This window comes from Rhinolophus sinicus, linkage group LG10, assembly GCF_036562045.2.
Source record: "Rhinolophus sinicus isolate RSC01 linkage group LG10, ASM3656204v1, whole genome shotgun sequence".
Classification (NCBI taxonomy): Eukaryota; Metazoa; Chordata; class Mammalia; order Chiroptera; family Rhinolophidae; genus Rhinolophus; species Rhinolophus sinicus.
The window spans coordinates 19439475-19461388 of record NC_133759.1 but is presented as its reverse complement, the minus strand read 5'-3'; the positions used below and the strand labels follow the sequence as shown (position 1 = coordinate 19461388).

The 21914-nt window shown below is 35.3% G+C and overlaps 1 long non-coding RNA gene across 1 annotated transcript in view; it reads right to left on the bottom strand.

Annotated features, from left to right (window-relative positions):
- Positions 1–260: 260 nt before the first annotated feature.
- LOC141567096 (uncharacterized) overlaps positions 261–21914 on the bottom strand; it is a 171663-nt gene continuing 150009 nt past the window's right edge. Inside the window, exon 3 of the long non-coding RNA XR_012489492.1 lies at positions 261–555. This is a non-coding gene — a long non-coding RNA (uncharacterized LOC141567096). The remainder of the gene's footprint in view (positions 556–21914) is intronic.

Here is a 21914-nt window from a genome sequence, read left to right as displayed (position 1 = left end):
TTATGCCCACCTACCTAGTCAAGTATGACCCAGCCCATGGTCATATTGACAGAAATCCTGGCAGAGTATGGAGTGCCCAAGACCTGGATGCTGTATCCCACAGTAGGGGTCTCCACTAAGAGAACTTGCCTGATATTTCACTTCTGTGAAGCTCAAATTTTGTCTAGACTCTAAAGACAACTTTTAATTTTTCTCTCTACCAGTGTATTTTCTTATTAACATTTTTGTTTTGGGAGGCAACATTTTTTTTTTTTTTTTTTTTTTGTATTATTGACTTCCAATATTTCCAGTTGTGTTTGGTCAAACTTCCTTATTATTGTAACAGTCTCAAAGACGCACTTTGCGTTTCTGAGGTAATTCAAGATGTCACATTTTGTCAAATCCCTTCTGATCAGGTTCACATGTTTTGAAAAGGAGATCATTTTTTCTTAAGCTCAGAAGCATAAAGGAGGATGTTTTCTTCAACTGTTTCAGAGGTGTCACTCTGTAAAAAAGGAATGGCTGACTTTTGGTGAAGAAATAAGTATTCCAATATTCTGAAGAATGTCTTTGCTTCTGAAAAAAAGAAAACAGTCATATATTTAAATCTAAATATATAACTAAATATCTTATGATCTAAATATTTAATATATGATCTACATATTTTAGATCCCCAACCTAAAATAATTCTGAAAATGGACAAATGTGCTACAAATCAGTGTTTTGCCACTATTTGTGGTCAATTATACTTTCATTGTTGTCATTGTTTTATTTGCTTCTATATCATCATTTTCCATGGTTCTATTTAATTAGACATGTCTTTTATTGGCAGTAAATTTTAGATTATTTGGTTAAAGAACCAAACAAGACATATGACTAAATTATCAAAGATTACTTTTAAAACTATGGCTTGGGGATTATGGGAAAAAAAAGGAATAAAAAAGGGGGGAGCATCTTCAAAATCTATCCATGAAAGTCTCAAATCCTACACAAATCAATAGAGAAAAAAAGAGTATTCAAATGTAAGGGATTTTCTGGCCCTTAAAAACAAACAAACAAGCAAAAAAAACTGGTGGCTTCCATTTCCTGGCAATCTTTCAAATCCAGGGGCAAAGCTGCATGAACTGAATCTAGACTTCTAGACATCTTTGAAAACTGACATTTGGCTATTAGAATTAGGGGACATGATATTGATTTCTCTCCACCAGAGGGCACCATAGACTACAATCCAGCAACGTTGCTTCTAGGTCTGGGTACATAGACACAATAATTGAAAGCAGCTACTTTTAGGTTTTATGTTATTACAGCAAGGGTAGGTTTCTAAGGTCAACAAATGAGCATTATTGATTTTTCAATAAGGTGGGATTTATAGTAAAGACATTAATTTGACTCTATACCCTTATGACAGTTTTACTTTCTAGATGGGGAAAAAAGAAAAGAGAGGCTTAATCTTATATTTATATATGTACTTCCTTGGGGTTATTTATTTAGAAATTGGATAATGGAAACTGCTTTCACTACAGGAATGCTATGATGAAGTTCACCTACAATGTTGCCTGTTGAGATTCATTTGGGACAAGTATTTGGAATTTGTTCATTCCGTGGAATTGTCATAGGTTCTAATTTCCAAGAAAGCTACAAGGAAGCCAGGCCCTGTCCCTCCAGGTGTTTCTAGCACAAGTAGTTATGTGTGTCCTTTCATTTCCAGCCCAGCAGTGCACTGAGAAATTTCAGCCTTGTTCAGCACAGATGATACCCCTGCTTATCATCTATTGAAAAGCCAGGCTTTGCCCTGAATCTCTGATGATCAAATGCTTGCAAGCCACCCTCCAGTTTCCTTCAAATGCTGGGCCTGTAAAGACAGATTTACTTGTACTCCTTTGTACTTTGAGGGGCGAATTTTATGAGACGAAAGCTGGCTTGCAGTCTCCTATGAGTGTTCAATAAGCCAAAGTGCTTGTGAAGTATAACCCCCATGGCTGCTTTCTACTGGCTGATTAGGACTGAAAAAGTGCATTTGAAAATGGAGTGCCATTTGAAATTCATGGACTGGCAGGGATCACAGCTGATCATAATTTCTCATGTGAAAATGCGATTTCCCTCCCCCTGTTTCCTCTTGTTACGCTACTGAGTAGTATTAAGTCAGTTTCCCAGCCTGTGACAAGGGACTTCTGCAATGGTGGTGCTGGGAGACACAGTTAAAAGTAACAAAAGCACCATGTTTCAGGCTCTGACATCTTACACTTCCAAGGGATGGCTTCAGGCTTATGAAATGATGAATCCTATATGGGGGAAAAAGCAAATGCTTCCAAACGGCTTAAGCCACTCCCCAATTTTAATATAGTTTCCACTATCACTTTGGATAATAATGTGAGCTTGTATCTGATAAGTGTCTCATAGAGAAAACATAGCTTTACGGCTGACTGGGCATCTGAAGCCTAAATGACACTCCCACCCTCCCCTAGACTCCGGATAGTAATTGTAATTAGTTCTATTTTTGTATGACAGTTAAGAAATTGTCAGCTATTTAAATATATAATTAAGTAGACATTCCACATAGCATGAATCATTTTGTTAGGAAACTTAATCTTTCTCGTGGCCCCCCCTCTCTTCCCCCACAATATCATGTTTTTCTTATTCTAACCCTTCCCAATCCTAGACTATTTTATGCCCTCTGCAAAGCCTAAGTCCTCGGCCTAAGGAATTTAATTATGAGAATTCATAACGGCCACATGTTTGAGCAATTTAATGGGAAACAGACTCTCAAACTGGGGACTGCAGTTCAAATATACAGTAGAAAGGACTGACAAGATGTAATCAATAATTTTAAACTCTTGATACAGACATACAGTCTGAGTAAGGCAGTTTATCCAATTGCATTGGAATTATATCAACCACGTGTGGTTCCACTGATCAGAATCTATTTGGCAATGAGGTATTTCTGACTAACAAAAATAGGAGATAAAATAGTTGCTGAATAAATACACGGAGTTCTCCATTACCCACACATCCCATCTCTTCTTACTGCTTTCTCTTTCTTCTCCCTTTCCAAGCATTTAAGGAATTGAAAGAGATGTCTGTATCCATACTTCTGATTTCCCATTTCCTCCACAATTCCCAGTTATTGTTTTCTGCCTTCAAATTTTACTGAAACTACTTGTGTTCAAGTTACTAATGAGTTGCTGATTGCCAAGGTCAATAGAAGCCTGAATGCCCTTACTTGATAGGCCTTTCTGTGATGTCCGGCATCATAGACTATCTCTCTTTGCATGGTTTATCTGGTGTAACTCCATCTCTCCAGCCATTTCCTCTCTGCCTCTATCCTCTTCCTCTGCCCACACTTACACATTCTCTTGGGTTTCATTCTTATTCTTTCTTTCTCGGTCCATAATTTCCCTAAGTCTCTTCATCCTGACTTCAATTACCATTTTTTGAAGTTAGTTTCAGGTGTACAAAACAATGTAATAGTTAGACATCTATACCCCTCGCAAAGTGATAGCCCCTCCCCCTCTGAGATCGTGTATAGCCGTTACAATCCCACTGACCCGATTCCGATTCCTTATGCTGTACTCCATCAACTATCATTTGTATAATGATAATTTTTTAACCTTTTCTCTGACTCAGACTTCTGAGATTCAGCCTCACATTTCTGTTTCCTGAATTTCCCCACCTGGATGTCTGGAGTGGAGATAATGTTATGTATCCACCAAAACCATTGCTTATTTATTTATTCATTTATTTATTTTGTATTTTACTGGGCACATATTTACTGGTCTTCTCTGTTGTTATGTGGGGACATGCAATAGACTTATGGTGAATGGAATATGGGTAGAATTAACACATGTCCCTTCCATTTCTGGTCCCTGTAATACCCTGCACGACCCTCTAAGCTCTCTCTCTTCTCTGACAACACTGGAGGATGGCAGTGGCACAAGGTCCACTAGCCAGGACCATTCATACCACATTTTGTTGGAATGAAAGAATAAAGTTATGTTAGATCACTGAGAATATAGGTTGTTAGTTACAGCGGTTAGACTGTCACGACTATTACCATGCAATAAAGGACCCGATAGCTCTAAAACAAAACTCATCTTGCTCCACAAAACAAAATCCTCTTTTCAGTGAATGGGATCACAACTTGCTCAAACCAGAAACTTTAAAGACTGTCAAAATTTAGCCTCCAAACTGATGGCCACATCCAGTCTCTCACCCAGCCATGTTAATTTGACCTCTTGAACATTTCCAGGGACACTTTCTGGTTCATGGCTCTGGCATGTACAGTTATAATGGCCTCCTAATTGTTCTCTGTTTTTAGTCTCTCTTCTCGTCCTTTGCAGTTAAGTACCCATATCTTTTGAAGAATGATCTTGTTCTCTGTAATTATTTCTTTTTCATCATAAAAGTTAACAGCAGCAATTTTTTGCTAAGAAATGAATATATGTAATAGAAACTTTGGAAAACTCAGAAAAGTATTAAGCCAAAAACAAATATCAATTACAATTTCATTACTCCAATATAAACCAATTCAACATTGGTTCATGGGCTTCCTATGTTATTTTTGTGTGTATGTTTATAATTATTACATGGAGTATTTTAAATTTAATTTTTATCAAAATAACACATGAATAAATTTTAAAAGTTGTTTGTTAATACAGCTTTCTGTCTTATCCCTCCCTCTTTTCATTTCCACTCCCTCAGAAACAAATGCTTTTAAGTAGTGTAGTGATTTATTCAGCTGTTTTTTTCCCCCACATTTCTAAATGACATGCTTCTGATGCTATTCCTTGATTTTTAAAAATTATATATATTATCTATTGATTTTGTACTATGGAAAATGAAGATTAAGTTCTGTCATATCTCACAACCCCACACAAACCTTGGACTTGATGTAAAATTATGCCACCCTTTTTGGTTAAATCAATAATGGTATTTACATTATTTACTCTGTAAATATTATTCAGTATTGATCTTCATAGTGTACATTGATTAAGTTTATTTTCTTGCTCAAGGTTTTCTTTTTTCTGTAGTTTAATAATTCCCCTACTTATTATCTTCTTAGTTTTCTATATATCTATTAATACCACAAATTTATCTCTTTATCCTCAAAAGATCCAAATATTCTTTTCACTACATAAAAGCACATTAGACATTCAATTAAATATATTTTGGGGGTACTTTCCCTATTAAATACCTCCATATTTATGTTCTATCCTGGACTATATTTTTCAATATCCAGAATACATAAGCATTGCTTAAAAATCAATTAAAAGTAGAAAAAAAGAAAAAACCTGAATAAAGAAAAGATGTGAAAGGGCTAGTCACAAAAGAGAAAGACAATACCAGTAAACATATGAAAAAAGTTGGTTCGTTACATAGGTGTTGACAAAATTAAAAAGCTTTATGATTCTAAGTCTAATAAATAGTTAAATTGATACAACCTTTTCAGGGAGTGTATCAAAATGTAATGAAGACGCAGACATACATAATCTACAACACAACAATTCACTAGAAGTTATAGATCCTAAAGAAACTCTTGTGCATATGTATAAGCAAACGCGTACACTTAATGCATTTTGCAGCATTGTTTTTAAGAGCTTCTAATGAGAATAATTTGAATGTCCATCAGTAAGATAAATAAATTATAGTATATTCACATTACTGCAGTGAAATTAATAAATTATACATTTATATATAAAATTGAATCTCATATCACTAATGCAAAGAAATGATAAAATGCCAATTTCAATATAGTAATCATTCCTGCAAGCAAATGATGGGGTAAGAATACACAGAGAACTTTAATTGTATTAGCATTTTCTTTTGAATTGGCATGACAACTACATTATATTACTTATATCTCTTAGAAATATTTTATAATACATGAAAAACTGGGGTTAAATATACTGTAGGAAAGCATATTTGGTGTGATTTTTAATAGAAATCACATAGAAATTGGATTTTTAATAGAAATCACATAGAAATTGGATGATTTCATTGGGTTTTAGGGTCCCCATTGAATGATTCTCCAGAAAAAGGATCATAAAAAATGTTATTTCACAGAACAGAAAGGAAACAGCTAACCACCTGATTTCCTTCTTTGTCCCTAAACTTCTCTAAGAGACTGTGTCTGGATGGCATTTTGGGAATAAGCCTCCTGACTTGTTCTGTGGCTATTGAACAATTTCCTTTTGGCTCAAGTGAACTTTATACCTGAAAGTATATGAAACAGCAATTAAGTAAATTCAGGTCCTCTGCAAGTGATGTTTATTAACAGAGTTTAATTCAGTCCTGACTGAATTAAATGACAAAATGAAACTTCTGCCCAGGTTTCATTTTGGACTTGAGCAAATGTCTGCATTGGACCATCAATATTTTATTGTAGTAATAGGAGGACTGTAACAGGCATACAAGAGAAAAGGTGTTGTATCAAGTGCCAGATTCCATCACAGTTCTAGGGGTTGCTTTGTGTTATTGTGTTCACCATTAAAAGGAATTCGATGGAGTTCTGCAGGACAAACCATGGACTTAAAAATGAGAGTTCTTGGGCCAGCCCGGTGGCTCAGGCGGTTAGAGTTCCATGCTCCTAACTCTGAAGGCTGCTGGTTCAATTCCCACATAGGCCAGTGGGCTCTCAACCACAAGGTTGCCAGTTCAATTCCTCCAGTCCTGCAAGGGATGGTGGGCTCCACCCCCTGCAACTAAGATTGAACACGGCACCTTGAGCTGAGCTGCCGCTGAGCTCCTGGATGGCTCAGTTGGCTGGAGTGCATTCTCTCAACCACAAGGTTGCTGGTTCGACTCCCGGAAGGGATGGTGGGCTGTGCCCCCTGCAACTAGAAACGGCAACTGGACCTGGAGCTGAGCTGTGCCCTCCACAACTAAGATTGAAAGGACAACAACTTGACTTGGAGACTTGGAAAAAAGGCCTGGAAGTACACACTGTTCCTCAATAAAGTCTTGTTCCCTTCAAAAAAAAAAAAAAAGAGAGAGTTCTTGAATTCACTCCCAGCTTTACTAACGTATTGTATAATGGTTCGGTAACCCCGAATCTCTCAGCTTTACCTACTAAAATGTTTAAAGGTTTACAGCAGTCACAAGGGTACAGTAAGGCTTACTGAGTGTTTAGAGATTTCTACTAATAAGCTGTCTTTCTTCGAAAGCATTCAAGATTCTAAAACTAATTAGGTGCTACCTAGTTATTAAATGCTAGATGATGAATGTTTTTACTGAGGTTTGAAATTCTGGGGAAGAAATCATGAGACATAATTATCATTGGCAGTGAATAGTATATATGATGAATAGCATGAAAAAAATTCAAGTCATTGCTATAGAACATTTTAGCTATTTGACTGGCAGAACTGGGGGAAAAAGTAGTGTCAAAATTGAAAGGTAACACCAACATAAAGAAACATTGATATATCTGAACTTTCAGGTTGTAACCTCAGGAGGTCATGTGAGTTGAAACTAAGAAAAATGATATGATTCTTTATTAGCTAATTTGTATGTAGAAAAGCCAATTTCCAGAATCATAGTCAGTCTGCCTTAGAAATATTCTAGTGGCTCAGAAAATCATATAAAATCTGCCCTGTGGTAGAGAAAAGAATGGTTCAGGACTTGGGAGAGAATGAAACACTGCACCCCTGATTACAAAGCTTCACACCCCAGAATTTCTAGAACCATTACCTAAAGTCTGAAGGCAGATCGAGAGCTTGGAAGCAAATGTCCTGGCTGCTTTCTCTACAGGCAAATGCAGTGGCATTACGGCTCAGCTCTCAGCCTAGCCATGTCAGCATCCACCCTCCCTCCCTCCCAGGACAATAAGCTTTGTTTCAGAGACAGACTTCCCTTTCTTATGTCCAGGTGAGTTATACACAATCTATCTGATCAATTATAAGAAACAAATTAATAGCGCTAGAAAAAAAATGTGTAATTCAGTGGTTGACTACAGTTTCTAGGTAAACCAAAGAATGCTTATTCTTTACAAGTGCAAAATGCTTTGGAGTTTACAGTGTTTTCACCCTAATTACAAAATCAGAGACCAAAAGACCCATTTTTGTAGCAGTTTTTGCAGATATAGGTATATTTGTCCCTTCCAAAGTGTCTTCTGTGTGATGAAAACCATGTAGTTTTTCCAAGTCTTAGTTTTATTTCTTAAAACTTTTAGGGATGGAGAATCTAGAAAACTTGAAGGAATCTTATTTGAGACCTGTATTACTTTGATTCTAAACAAATGAAAGTCTATAAATGTTTGGTACATACTCTTTGCAAAATAAAAGAAGTTCCCTTCTTATCTTAAATTCTGCTAAGAATTTTTTCAAGTCTTGAATTTTTTCAAGTACTTATTTAAGTACTGAAATTTATCGAGTGCTTTTTCTAAATCAAATGAGATAACCTCGTTGTTGTTTTTTTTTTTTTTCTTTTAGTACATTAATATGGTAAATTAAGTAATGCATTTTCTAATTTTTAACTCATTTTTGTATTCTTGGGATAAGCCATACCTGGCCATTATTCATTATATATAAATATACTGTTGGATTCACTTGGCTAGGTCAAAGTCCTTCAAATGTCTTACAAGGCTCTATAATACTTCCTCGCCTCTCTTTCCTTCGTGCCTCACCCCATTATACCTCTGACTTTATTTCCTTCTCCTGTCTTCAGGCATGTATATTGTTTCAGTCATTCCAGCCATTTTGCTATTTCTCCAACCTACCAGTCAAGCACCCACCTCAATGCCTTTGCATTTGTAGTTCCTTTTGTCTAGAAAGAGCTCTATTCAGATACACAAATGCATCCCTCACTCCCTCATCAACTTTTAGGTCTTTACCTAGTGTTCCTCCTTCATCCTTCTCAGTGAGGCCTACCCTGCTATTCCTATTTAAAATTGCAACCCATCCAATCTGAACGTTCTCTATCCTCTTTCATTGTTACATTTTACTGTTTTACCTCTATTTTCTTACTTTCTGTGTTCTTCATGCTCTGCCACTTGTGACCTCACTAACTGGGGAGAAACTGCCTCTCCTGGGTCTAGCCCGTTCTTCAAGAGAATAAAGCACTCACCCAGAACAAACCTTTCACATGCAGACTAATGAATTCTGAACGCACACCTCCAACCATCATGTTTATCAAACTTGCATACCTCAAACTAATATCTCCCCTCCCCTAAATCCATCCAGAGCCAGGTACCAGATGGCTAGGCATAGACCTTATGCCCAAAGCCCACCAGAATTATTCAGACCAGCCAATCATAAAGGGTTTATTCTGCCCTGCCTTGCCTTTCCCACATAAACCCCAGTAAAGGCCATGGCCTGTTTCAAGAGAACTGTGAATATGAACTTACATCTTCATGGCAATCATTTGCATGTCTTACCATACCTGATTAAAACAAATCTCAGATACCAATTTTAAAACACGTACTTCTAATTTTTTATCACTTAGCACATAACACACATTGTGGTTTACTCACTTATATTACTTATTACAAGTTTTCCCCAATTAGAATGTAAATTCCATAAAGCAGGCATTTATTTTGGTTGTTTGTTTGTTTGTTCTTCATTTCTCTACCTCCATTATCCAAAACAGTCCCTAGCAAACACTGGCCTCTCGATAAATATTTATAAAGTGAATGAATGAAATATTAATGAGTAACATGAATATATACTTTTCTTTTCTTGTACTGGTTCCAAAACTAGGTAAGAAAAAGAAGGAATCGATGTTGATACTTGACATATTTTCTATCACTCAATTTAAGTATTTTCATTTACAGTTGACTTTGTGTTCTCATTTGACAACAACCATTTGAATGTTTGTTGAGCAGAGTAGCTGCCTAGCTTGTACCAGACATGGGCAGGCGAGGCCAACAACAAAAAAAAATCACCATTCATTCTTGTTTACAGGCAACTTTCAGTCTTCTGTTTTTTTATCTTCTTTTCAAGATTATATTGTGGGCATTTCCTCTTGTTATAAAAACAAAATGTCCATGTAAATTAATTTTAATGGCTATAGAACAGAGGATTTAAAACAACCTTCCACCCATTATACCAAGCCAGCAGATTTGTTTTGTTTATAGGCATACATTTAAATTAATTTCCAGTAATTTAAAATTTGAGTCATTTAACATTAAATAATCCAGATTTCCAGATGCTCTAGAAAAATAGGAAATTTCAGAAAAAAGGAGCCTGTATCCCCAAAAGGAAACTAAATCATTCTTAGAATCAAGTGGCAGCATCTAATTTAGACTGGATATTGGCTTGTCACTAGGTGTTTTTTTTTTTGTTTTTTTTTCATCTGCCTGCTTTATTCATATATACTGACTGACTGCCCTCTACTAATTTTGAATTTGCAACCTCTGTATAAAGTATTATGTTATATGGGTAAATCACAATTTTCTTAGCTGTTAGCTCAAGGTTAAACAATTAATTTATTGCTTAATTTTTCACTGTTATAAACAATGAGTGAATATCTGTCTCTATGTTAGATTTCTTCCTAAGGGTAAATTCCTATAAAGGAAACGACTAAGACATAAGGTAGGGATATTTTAATTGCATTTCAAGAAAAGCAAACAATTTTCTACTTTCAGTTATGTACAAGGATGCATATTTTAATGATGGTCTACTGAAGCTACTCCTTAGAATGTTTTAATGTTTACTAATTTAGGTAGAAAAAATTGTATTTTAATTGGGATATCTTTGATTACCACTGAGATTAAACATTTTCAATATTTTATTGACAGTTATGCATTACTATTTGCAAAATGTTTTCATTTCAATTTTCCATATATTTATGTTTGGTGTAAGCTCTTTCTACATTAATGATATTAATGAATTCCTCACTGTATTTGCTATATATATTTATTGTTTGTTTTATAACTTTGTCTATACTTTCTTAGATAAGTAGACGTTGTTTACTTTTTAATATTAAACAAATCAAAATACATTTCTATTTTATATTTCTGCTATTGTTTTTAAATATACTATATCCTTTCTCCTATACAGATGACCTAAATAGCCACATGTACAGTACAACTTTGATGATTGAATATAAACACTTTATTCTTTATTGCCCTGAAATTCATTTTAATGTAAGGTGAAGACTTAAACTTGCTGTCATGGTTATTGTCAATTTATATGGTTTTATATTTTACCAACATGAATCAATATTCTGAAAAATAAATTATTAAGTAATCCTCTTTTCCACTGATTTCATACCTCATTTAATGTAGATTAAATTCTTATAGGCATCAGAGTCTGTATCTAAGTGATATTACTTTGTTTCCTAAATCTGCTTCTATACTCTTACTATGTTATTTCATTATTAAAACGTTATGGTAAATCCATGGAGACAGTAAAAAGATCAGTGGTTACCAGGGGTTGAGGGGAGAGAAGGAATGAATAGGCAGAACACAGAATTTTTACAGTAGTGAAAACACTTTGTGTGATACCATTATGATGGGTACACATCATTATACATTTGTCCAAAACCATGGAACATACAACACGAAGAGTGAACCCCACTGTAAACTGTGGACTTTGGGTGATTGTAATATGTCAATGTAGGTTCATCAATTTTAACAACTGTATCACTGGATAATGAGGGAGGCCATGCATGTGTTGGGGTGTGGGGGGGTTTATAGGAAAGTTCTATACATTCCCCTCAATTTTGAATTTAGAATGCTCCCTGAATAAAGTCTTAACAATAATAATAATAATTATTATTATTATTATAAGTTATAGTATACTTTGGTAGCCAATCCTGCTTAACACCAATTCTTATCATTTTATTTTTAAACGTTGTCATTCTAATTTGTTTTTAATTTTTTTAGACGGAATTTGTAATTATAATCACAATAGAAAATATTGACTGAATTGAATTGGGTTTTTAAAAAGATAAACAAAAGGAAAAAAACTTTACTAGAGTAAGAAAAAAAGAAAGAAGACTGAAATAAATAAAATCAGAAATGTAAGACGAGACTACAACAGATACCACAGAAATTAAAAGAAAAATCTTAAGGGACTATTATGAACAATTACATGTCAAGAAGTTGGACAGCCTAAAAGAAATTGATAAATCCATAGAAACATGCAACCTATCAATACTGAATCAAGAACAAGTAGAAAATCTGAATAGATCAATAACAACAATAACAACAAAATAGATTAAATCAGTAATCCAAAAACTCCCAACAAAGAAAGCCCAGGACCAGATGGCCTCACAGGTGAGTTCTACTAAACATTGAAAGAAGAATTAATATCAATCCTTCTTAAACTCTTCCAAAAAACATAAGAAGGAACACTTCCAAACTCAGTTTATAAGGCCAGCATCACCCTGATACCAAAGCGAGACACAGACACGACAAGAAAAGAAGACTACAAGCCAATATCCCTGATGAACATAGATGCACATATCCTCAACAAAATATTGACAAAGTGAATTCAACAGCATCTTTAAATGATCACACAACATGACCAAGTGGGAATTATCCTTGGGATTCAAACATGGTTCAATAGACACTGATTAATCAATGTGATATACTACATTAACAGAATGGAAATAAAATCACATGACATCTCAATAAATGCAAAAAAAATTATTTTACAAAATTCAATACCCTTTCATAATAAAACTTTCAACAAATTAGTTATAGAAGGAACTTACATCAACACAATAAGGTCACATATTTGTTTTAAAAAATATAATTTTAAGTTTCAAAAATCTTATTAGATTTAAAATTGGGATTGTGTCAAACATATACATAAATTTACTAATAATTACCATTTTAATAACATTAACAAACCATTTCAGAAAAATGATAGCCTCTCACTTATTTAACACTTGTGTTATGTATTTCAGTAATGTCTTACATTTTGTTTTGTATTTTTAATAAAAACTTTGCATACATTTGGCTACAATTATTCTCATTTATTTTTTATTTTGTTGATATTTTGAAGAGAATATTTCCTACTACATTTTCTAACAGTTTTTTACTGTTTTTTAGGAAAACTATTTTAATATATTTTTCCAGTTTTATTGTGCTAAATGGACATATAATATTGTGTAAATTTATGGTGTACAAAGAGTTGATTTGATACATTTATACATTGCAAAATGATTACCACATTAGCATTAGCTAACTCCTTCACCCTGTCACATAATTACCATTTCTTTTATTATGGTGAGAGAATTTAAGATCTACTCTGTTAGCAACCTTTAAGTATATAATACAATATTATTATTTTTATATATCTTCCTTATTTTTGTTTTCACTCCTGAATTGACTCAATAGATTTTCTATACATTCAATATTATAATTTCTAAAAATTGTTTTCTCTTCTTTCCGTGTTATAATTCTCATCTTTATTACATCCCTATTGTTTTGGTTATAACTGCTAGAAAAAAAACACATTAAAATATTAATAATATTATAGGTCTTTGCTTTGATTACATTTTTTAATGGAAATATGTCCAGTTGTTCACATTCAGGTATAATATTACCTATTGATCTGCCAATTTTTTCATCATGTTAATAAATATACTTTTCTCTGCCATGAGAAAAGATGAAATAATGCCATTTGTGACAACATGGATGGATCCTGAGGTTGTAATGCTAAGTGAAATAAGTCAGATAGAAAAAGTCGAGAACCATATGTTTTCACTGATATGTGGAAAATGAAACTGAAAAACAGCAAAGGAACAAGACAAACAAATGAAGAAACAAAAACTCATGGGCACAGACAATAGTGAAGTGGTTCCTAGAGGGTAAAGAGGGCAGGGAGGTGGTAGATGAGGGTAAATATATATGGTGATGGAAGGAGAACTGACTGGGTGTTGAACACACAATGTGATATACAGATGATGTATTACAGAATTGTACACCTGAAATCTATGTAACTTTACTAACAATTGTCACTCCAATAAACTTTAATTTAAATAAATAAATAAATATCCTTTTCTGCCTAGTTTATTAATTATTTTAATATGAAATTGGAGTTAAATTTAAACCATTCCTTTTGCAGCATCTACTGAGACAACTGTAGTTTTAAAACTTTACTAGTTGGTATTGTATATTATCAGATTTTAAAATAATAAAGCATATCTTGGTGATTTTATAGTTTAGACTGAATTATTATTTTATTATGCTGTTGAATTTTGTTTACTAGTACTTTAAAGGATATTTATATTTATAACAGGTTTTTTTGTTTGTTTGTTTGTTTGCCTCATAGTTGTGAGTTTTAGGGTTACATTACAACTGGATTTTCAGTCTCTCTCTTCTATGTCAGAATTGGCCTCATTGAGAAGATAACATTTGAGCAAAGATGTGAAGGAAGTGAGGAAATTAGCCAAACAGCTCTTTGGGGAAAGTCTTCAAGGCAAAGGGAACAACCAGAACAAAGCTCTTTGTAGTAAGTTCCTTCAATAAGCCAGGCATGGCATTGGATCCAGAGGCTTAAAGACAAATAAAACATCAACTCTGCCCTTGAGTCTAGCAATGAAAGTATATCAATAGCTCTGTTATATAAAGAAAATTGAGAGAGATAAGCACATAGTGCTTTCAAAGGACATAGGAAAGGTTTCTATCCGAGTCTGGGGGCAACATCTGAGCAGATGGAGACATCACTTCATATAGCAGAGTAAGCAGGGTTTATCCAAGTAAAGGGGCAAGATCTGTGTGAGATTAAAATATGTATTATAGGTAGTTTAAAAGAGTTGAGTACAATGTGAGTAAATTGTTCAAGAGGGTAGTAGTGAGAGTTGAGATGAGGAAGCTAGGAAGGGCCAAATCACGTTATGCCATATGAGGCAGTTTATCTCTATTTGCCATAAGAGGCCATTTAAGGGCTTGAGACAGGGGAAAGGCTTGGCCATATTTTGTTTTAGAAAAGTGACTGGCTGTTGCATATAAATAATGTTGAGCTTGGATGGAACAAAACTGACAGCAAGGTCAGTTAAGTTTCTGTTGATCATCCAAGCAAAGGCTGAGGCCAAACTGTGTGGTAAGAAAGAGGAGAAGGCCAAGACAGGTGGATTTGAGAGCTGTTAACTAGATAACATGAGCAGGCATTGGTGACTGAGTGGATGGAGAAGCAAGTGGTAGCTTGGAGTCTAGAATAATTCCTGAATTTCTGGATTGTATGATTGGGTAAAAGGTGGTTGCATTCCAACATGGGTTCCCTCCCAGAAAAGGAATGATGGGAAAAAAAGCAGATTGCGGTAGATGATACAGAAAATAAGCACATCCATTAAGGACTTAATGTCAAGTTCAAGGCACTAAATTCAAGCTTCCAAATGTACTGTGTGTGTGTGTGTGTGTGTGTGTGTGTGTGTGTGTGTGTGTGTGTAGGTGTTTTCATTCCTTTTCACCAAAAGTCGTGTACATTTTCATAATATATTAGATCTGAGAGCTTGTTTTATTTTGCACTTGACATCTAATATATGTATGTGTGTTTCTAATAAAATCCAAATATATCCAGAGGGCTTGTTTATTAATTGAATTTCCTGAGGCAAAACTCGTTCCCATTAGGTGCTAATAATCTGGTAACTTCGTATCTTTAATGCTAGAAATATTGGTGAGAGCAGTAAAACAATTTCTTAAAGATTCTATTAGTCCTATTTGTCTTTTAACTTTTATTAGAATACGAATTTCTTTCATCATTTTTTTTCTACACGCAAACCTTCCTGAATTATTAAGACTGCAATGATGACCTTTGGGTGTGATATCATTCCAAAGAAAAACTTAACATGTCTGAAAGTATCATCACCTCAATCACTTCTAGTAGGGAGAAACTTGCCCCTGGTTTTTAAGAGAAGGTTAAATGCAGCCGGAGGTGCCTGTGTTCTATCTCACTGACCTCCCCCTCAGGCTGTTCTTGGAGTTCTCCCTCCAGACTGAGTCAGTGCTTCCCATTATATAAGTCCTTGGATACAAAAGCAGCAGCAGCCTCTCTCAAGCAAGGATGCAGGCAGAGGAGACCTGGGAAGCTGCATTCAGTACTATGGGGCAGAAACTTCTTGGGGAGAAGACCCCTGTTGGGACACATGGCACCCAAGGTAGAGCACAGCTCCGCAGAGGAAGAGAGGATCCTGAGGATCCTGGCGCAAAGGGCGAACATGACAGAGAAAGACAGGAATTTAACAAGGGGTGATAAGACGTAACCATGGAGGAAGCTATTCTGAGTGCAGTTCTGAGAACTAATAGCTGTGACAAAAATTCACACTGAGTGACTCTTGGATATCTACAAATATCTGGGACAATTTGAGTGTGGTTTGGTTTATGTGATTTGAAAATGGGTTAAATCCTCCAACATTTGTATTAGGTAAATGTCACCGGATTTTTGTGTTGTTGTTGCTGCTGTTATATAGCATTGTGTCCTTCTGGGAGACTTTTGGTGCACCTGATGATATAAAAATCAACTTTGAAATCATACTCCCACATGAAAATTCTGTTGACAGTGGTAGTTTCCATTGATAGACAGTAACCAAGCATCAGGCCCTGATTAATCTCATAAGAACACTATAAGGTGGGTATGGTTACAACAATTTGCAATTTAGAAAATTAAGCTGAAAGAGGATGAGGGAGTTGTCCAAGAGTTATATATACTGCCATATAATAAAACACTGGACCTGGGATTTATTGTCTAGCTACCCTTATTCTTTGATTTGTCTTCTCACTCCTTACATTTCTGAGAGACAAGGTTGGGTGATTTAAAACCTTCATGATGGAGCATAAAAAACTTAGGAATATCAACATCAAGAAAGATATAGCACTTCTAGGATATTGACAACCTGTATTAAACTTTTTAGATATATCATTATTTCCTTAACAATATGGCTTGATCAACATGGGAAGCAAATTCATTTTTGGGTCAAGTTCTATATATGAAAGCCAATAATTTTTTTTTGAAAGCCAAGACTTTTAAAGCTTGTTAATAAATAGATTCAAATAGTATGGTAACCTCAAAAATCATGATTAAATTTTCAGATAGACACTGAAAGTTCTAAGTGAATATAAAAATAGAAAAGAGTATAACAGAGTGAAATGCTGGGTCTCTCTGACTCCATCTTGTTCAAGCCTGCTTTGTTCCCACGGCCTTTGGGTTAATAGCTGCTGCTTAGTTTGCCTATAGACACGCTAATCATTACAGGAATTTTGATTGCGGCTTGAGTTCTCCAAAAGCAGCCCTTTACCAGAAAGTACCTCTCCCACAGAGATATGGGGATTATGTATTACTTATCAAAGATTTGCAGGAACCTTGTAACCAGACTCACATCTACAAGGCTCAATAGACTAAGCTGAATCTTCTTTGGACCCCTGCTGGCATTTAGATATCTGTGGTCATCAATCATTTCTTGTCCCTCCCTTTTCCCCTTCACTTGATATAAACAAAGGCCGAACTCTGTACTTTCTTAAGATGGATTTGATGTACCATCAGGTCTCCCACCTTCATGGTTGGCACCTTTTTGATCATTAAACAAGACATTTTGTGTTTTGGTCTTTTGAAGTGTCATGGATGTGGACTTCGGACTGGTAACAACGGGGGTGTTTTATCAGCCCCGGAATCTATAAAAATGGTCCCAGACACAGTCTTGAACTTCAAGGAATTTCTACAACATAAAACACAGATCAGAGCTAGGCCAAAGCACAGGATAACCCTGGACAGGCTGGTAATTTGGTGCCTCTTAAAACCCATAGTTTAAAATATCTGATAAGCATTTATTTATACATGAAGAATTGTCTGAACACAGGGGAGAGATAATCAGTGCCAATGTAGGGTCTTAGTCTTCTCCAACTTCCAATTTGCATGTTCCGCTCAGCAGTTAATAGGAATCCCCCTTCTTCCCCCAAGGAAGCTGCTAAATTATAATCCATTGTCACATGAGCAAGTTCTTGGTGGGCTTAACCCCCACGTTAAGCATCTTATCAAAGTATTCCTTCTAACCATAGACAGGATTTTTTTCCCACTGTACTTTTCTGTCTCTGTGTAGTTATCTTATTATTGTTTATCACATTTCTGAGGAACAATATTCTCCCTAACAAGAGTACTAGTAAATTCACTTTTGTTCTCTTTCATGTTTGCAGTGATACAGTTTTTCCACAATGATTCACCCCTCGCTAACTATGTAGCTTGGTGACCCCTCAATTCACCTTTGACCCAAATGACACCAATTTGAAAGAAAAAAAGTATATGTCCCACCTCACTGTTGCAGAGGGTAAGTAATTAGAACAATATTCATCTGAAGGTGATCATGGTTATCTCCCCTAATTGAGCAGGCCTGGAAGTAAGGCCAGGGTGAGGAGGAGGATGAGTCAGGCACAGTTCATTCTCGCCAAGGCCTGGGGATATGTTACTGGTGCCTCAAGCGGAGAGGAAATTGGGACCTGGTGTAGAACAAGTTCTGTATTTGTCTATGGTGACAAAGGAGATGTTAAGGCACCTTCAGGAAAGAGCAGCATGCCAGGAAGAGGAGGTTACCCTGATGGCCCCAGCGTTGCCAAAACACAATGGAAAAGTTTTTTGCAGAGACATAAAATTCCCTACAGCCAAACCAAAACAAGTCAAACCAACAAGTACAAGCAAAATACCTCTCTGGTTCCTTCCTCTACCTTCTGGCTACTGAACCAAAGCCAAGTCCAATAAAAATAAACTTTCCCTTCTACTCCATACTTACTAAATGACTGAACAGATAGCCCACATAATCTATCACCTTTCATAAAATCCATTTCTAATCCCAATGTTGGAGAAAATCTCTCTCCGTTAAAACGGACAAACAGAAGAAAGGTCAGACATTAAAAAACTATGTTTAAATCAATGAATAATTTGATTAATTATAATTTAATTAAAATAATGAATCAAAACAAACGTATTACTATTATAAAGAAGTACTGTAAGAAAAATTAGAAAAAAAATAGAGAAAAATTCCAATTGGTATGCTCATTGAAAGTCAATAGACCTCATGTCTACGAAACTTAAACGCACAAAGGAAAAAAATTGGAGTTAAAAAATGTTTATTGTTATAATTGCTATAGTGATATGACTGACAAATTAAAAAGAGGCAGTGGAAAGCATATAGGAATGCTTATAGACGTAAATTGTTGAAGGAGAAAAACAGCACAAGACTTCTCTAAGTTATAAGGAGAAAGGGAGGCTATAGTAGTCAATAGTGTTCGTCACCAAGTATTTATAATTCTCTGCTAAGTTTCCCAGATAAAATGAAGAACACCTAGTTAAATTTGAATTTCAGTGAAACAAGGATTTTTTAAAAATACAAAGTATTTCTGAAATATTGCCTGTGGCATAGTTATACTAAAATTATGTATTGATGTAAAATTCATATTTAACTGGATATCCTGCATTTTTATTTGCTAATTTCTGACAACCCTACTACTCTCTGTCTTGAGAGTATGATAAGATTGCGTTTCCCTACCTCCTGCAGAAGTTGGGTATGGCCATGTTGCTCACTTTAGTCAGTGAAATGATAGTGGAAAGGATTTGAGTCACTTCTGACAGGAAACTGCCAAGAACCAGTGAACAATTTGTGAGAGTAGAAGCTCTAATCAATTCACCTTAGACAATTAGTATGAGAGTAAAATAAACCTTTCTGGATTTAAAATGCTAACATCTGTGGTTATTTGTTATTACAACACAATCTAGCTTATCAGAACTAGATAGATAATGACTGAATACACATGTGAAGATTAAAGTCAGAAAAATAGATGTGCATATGTTTAATATTGCAAACACACTTCTACCCACAATTTATTGATTAGAACTAGTCATATGCCCCCACTGAAGGGTAATAGAAGATACAAGCCACAAGGAGTGTACTATGTACCTGCAAGTGAGGAAAAACTAACAAAGTGGTAAACAATACTACTATTGTTCACGGAGATAGAAGGACACAGCAAACAAGAAAAAAAATCTCTCTAAATAAAAAGGTTTATAAAATTCATAGTAATAGTAAAAGTAAAGAAAAAGTCTAAATATTAATAAATATGCATTCAATAACATTTGAAAACAAAAGACAAAGTCTATTTTCAATATGCCAAAATATTTTGCAACTGTGGACCAACATTAGTGGCCAATCCAGTATCCATTGCTATCTCCTTCCTTATTTAAATAGTTCATTGTTTGACCCCAATCCATGTGCACCTCTAGAATATAGAGTGTAGTGCAAAATAAAAATTAAGCTTTGAGAAAATACACATGTTAACCAATTTTCCTTGCACAATTCACTGAATGAAATACTTTTGTACCAGTCTTTGTATGGGGATATGTTAAATTGGTCATTCATCTTGAAATCAGAAATCTGAGTAGAGTAATATAAATTGCCAGTGTTTTTCCTAGTGGACTTTAGCCAGTTCCATCACTGGTCAGGATCCTCCATCCCACATTTGTAAGATAAAAGCATCCCTAGGTTTTTTTTTTATCTGTCATTGTTATATAAATAACTATATTTGACTAGAACTGTCAAAATAAGATAATGGATGGCTTATTTGGACAGATCTCATTGTGGTAAGACTTCCTGTCTCCCCATGAGCTTAACTCCATTCTAAAGCCCAAGGAAGGAATTAGATGGGTGGACAAAAAATTATCAGAGAAAAATGAACAAGGGAAGGTAGGCTGAGGGAAAAAAATAGATAAAGACGTAGTCCCTGTGATACCTTTGATTTTTTGAGAAACGTACGTTCCCTTTGGATCAGAGAACCAACTGTAGGACAAGGCTTGACAAACCAGCTACCACTGATGTGGGACCAACAGGACTACTCCAGGTATATTCAGAGCTATCTCTACTTATTATTCAGAAAAAGTTCTCCAGTAAAAAGTGGTATTCTCATTTTCATTTTTCTGTTCATTTCCAGCCTCATGACTCTTAACTTTTGACTCCTGTGTAGCCACGATTCTCCCTCTGGCCACAGAGGTCACCCACACAAGAGTGAGGTGACATAATGAGACACCATTTGGAAGTCATCTTTCTAATTGAGAGCCCTGTCACAGTCCTAGTAAGTCCTGACATCACAGGGTTTGAGGGAGAAGATGCTTTTGAAGTGGCTGAAAGGTCATTTCTTTCTAGACAAGGTTTTCTGAAATTATAGTCTAGGAGGAAAATGTCTTTGTGCCAATTCTAATATACATTCAAACTCAAGGTGCAGCCTCAGACATCTAGAAGATAGAAAGAAAAAAAAAAAAGTACCTTTAATGACTGTTCTTCTTCCCTTTTGCTTTGTTATTTTTTTTTTACTTGGGAACTGAAAAGATTTCTTACAACTAACCAGAGAGAAAATAATTAATATATAAAGCATTGCCATTTTTCATTGGGGTTTATGGATTTTTGCTAAGTTCAAATTTAAATTATTTAATTTTAAATAACCAAAGAAATAACTAAAATACTTATATTTGTAGTGTGCGGCCAGTGCTTTTAAAGGTACCAAATTTCAGTTCAAGTGGTATTTTCTTTGAGCACTGCCATGTGGCCAGGTACTGTACCTGGAAAAACGAAGAATAAATAAGTCATGGTTCTTGCCCTCTCAAATATTTCAGTCTGATAGTTAGGGGAGAAAGTCAGATGACGAAGCACATGAAAATGATTTTGCACTATGAAGTCCTATATACTGATCTGACAATTATTACCTTGAAAAGTGTTTTACTACCAAGCAGAAAAACTAAATCCCAGATCCTCCCCATATTTTTACTCTCAGAGACTTATTTTAGTACTACAGAGATTACTTCACTGCATTTCCGGCCAGAAAAATATGTGAGGGAATTTTTTTTCCCCAAAATTGGAAAAGAAGCCAAGCCTGTAGGGCCTCTCTTTGCCCTTTTGGAACAGTCACTCTTGGCTAAATGTCACCCCCATCATTCTCCCACTCCTGCCCCAACCAGCCCAGGACACACTGGTGCCAAACATTGGTTCCTGCTGCTCCTAAACGGTCTGGCCAACCCAGG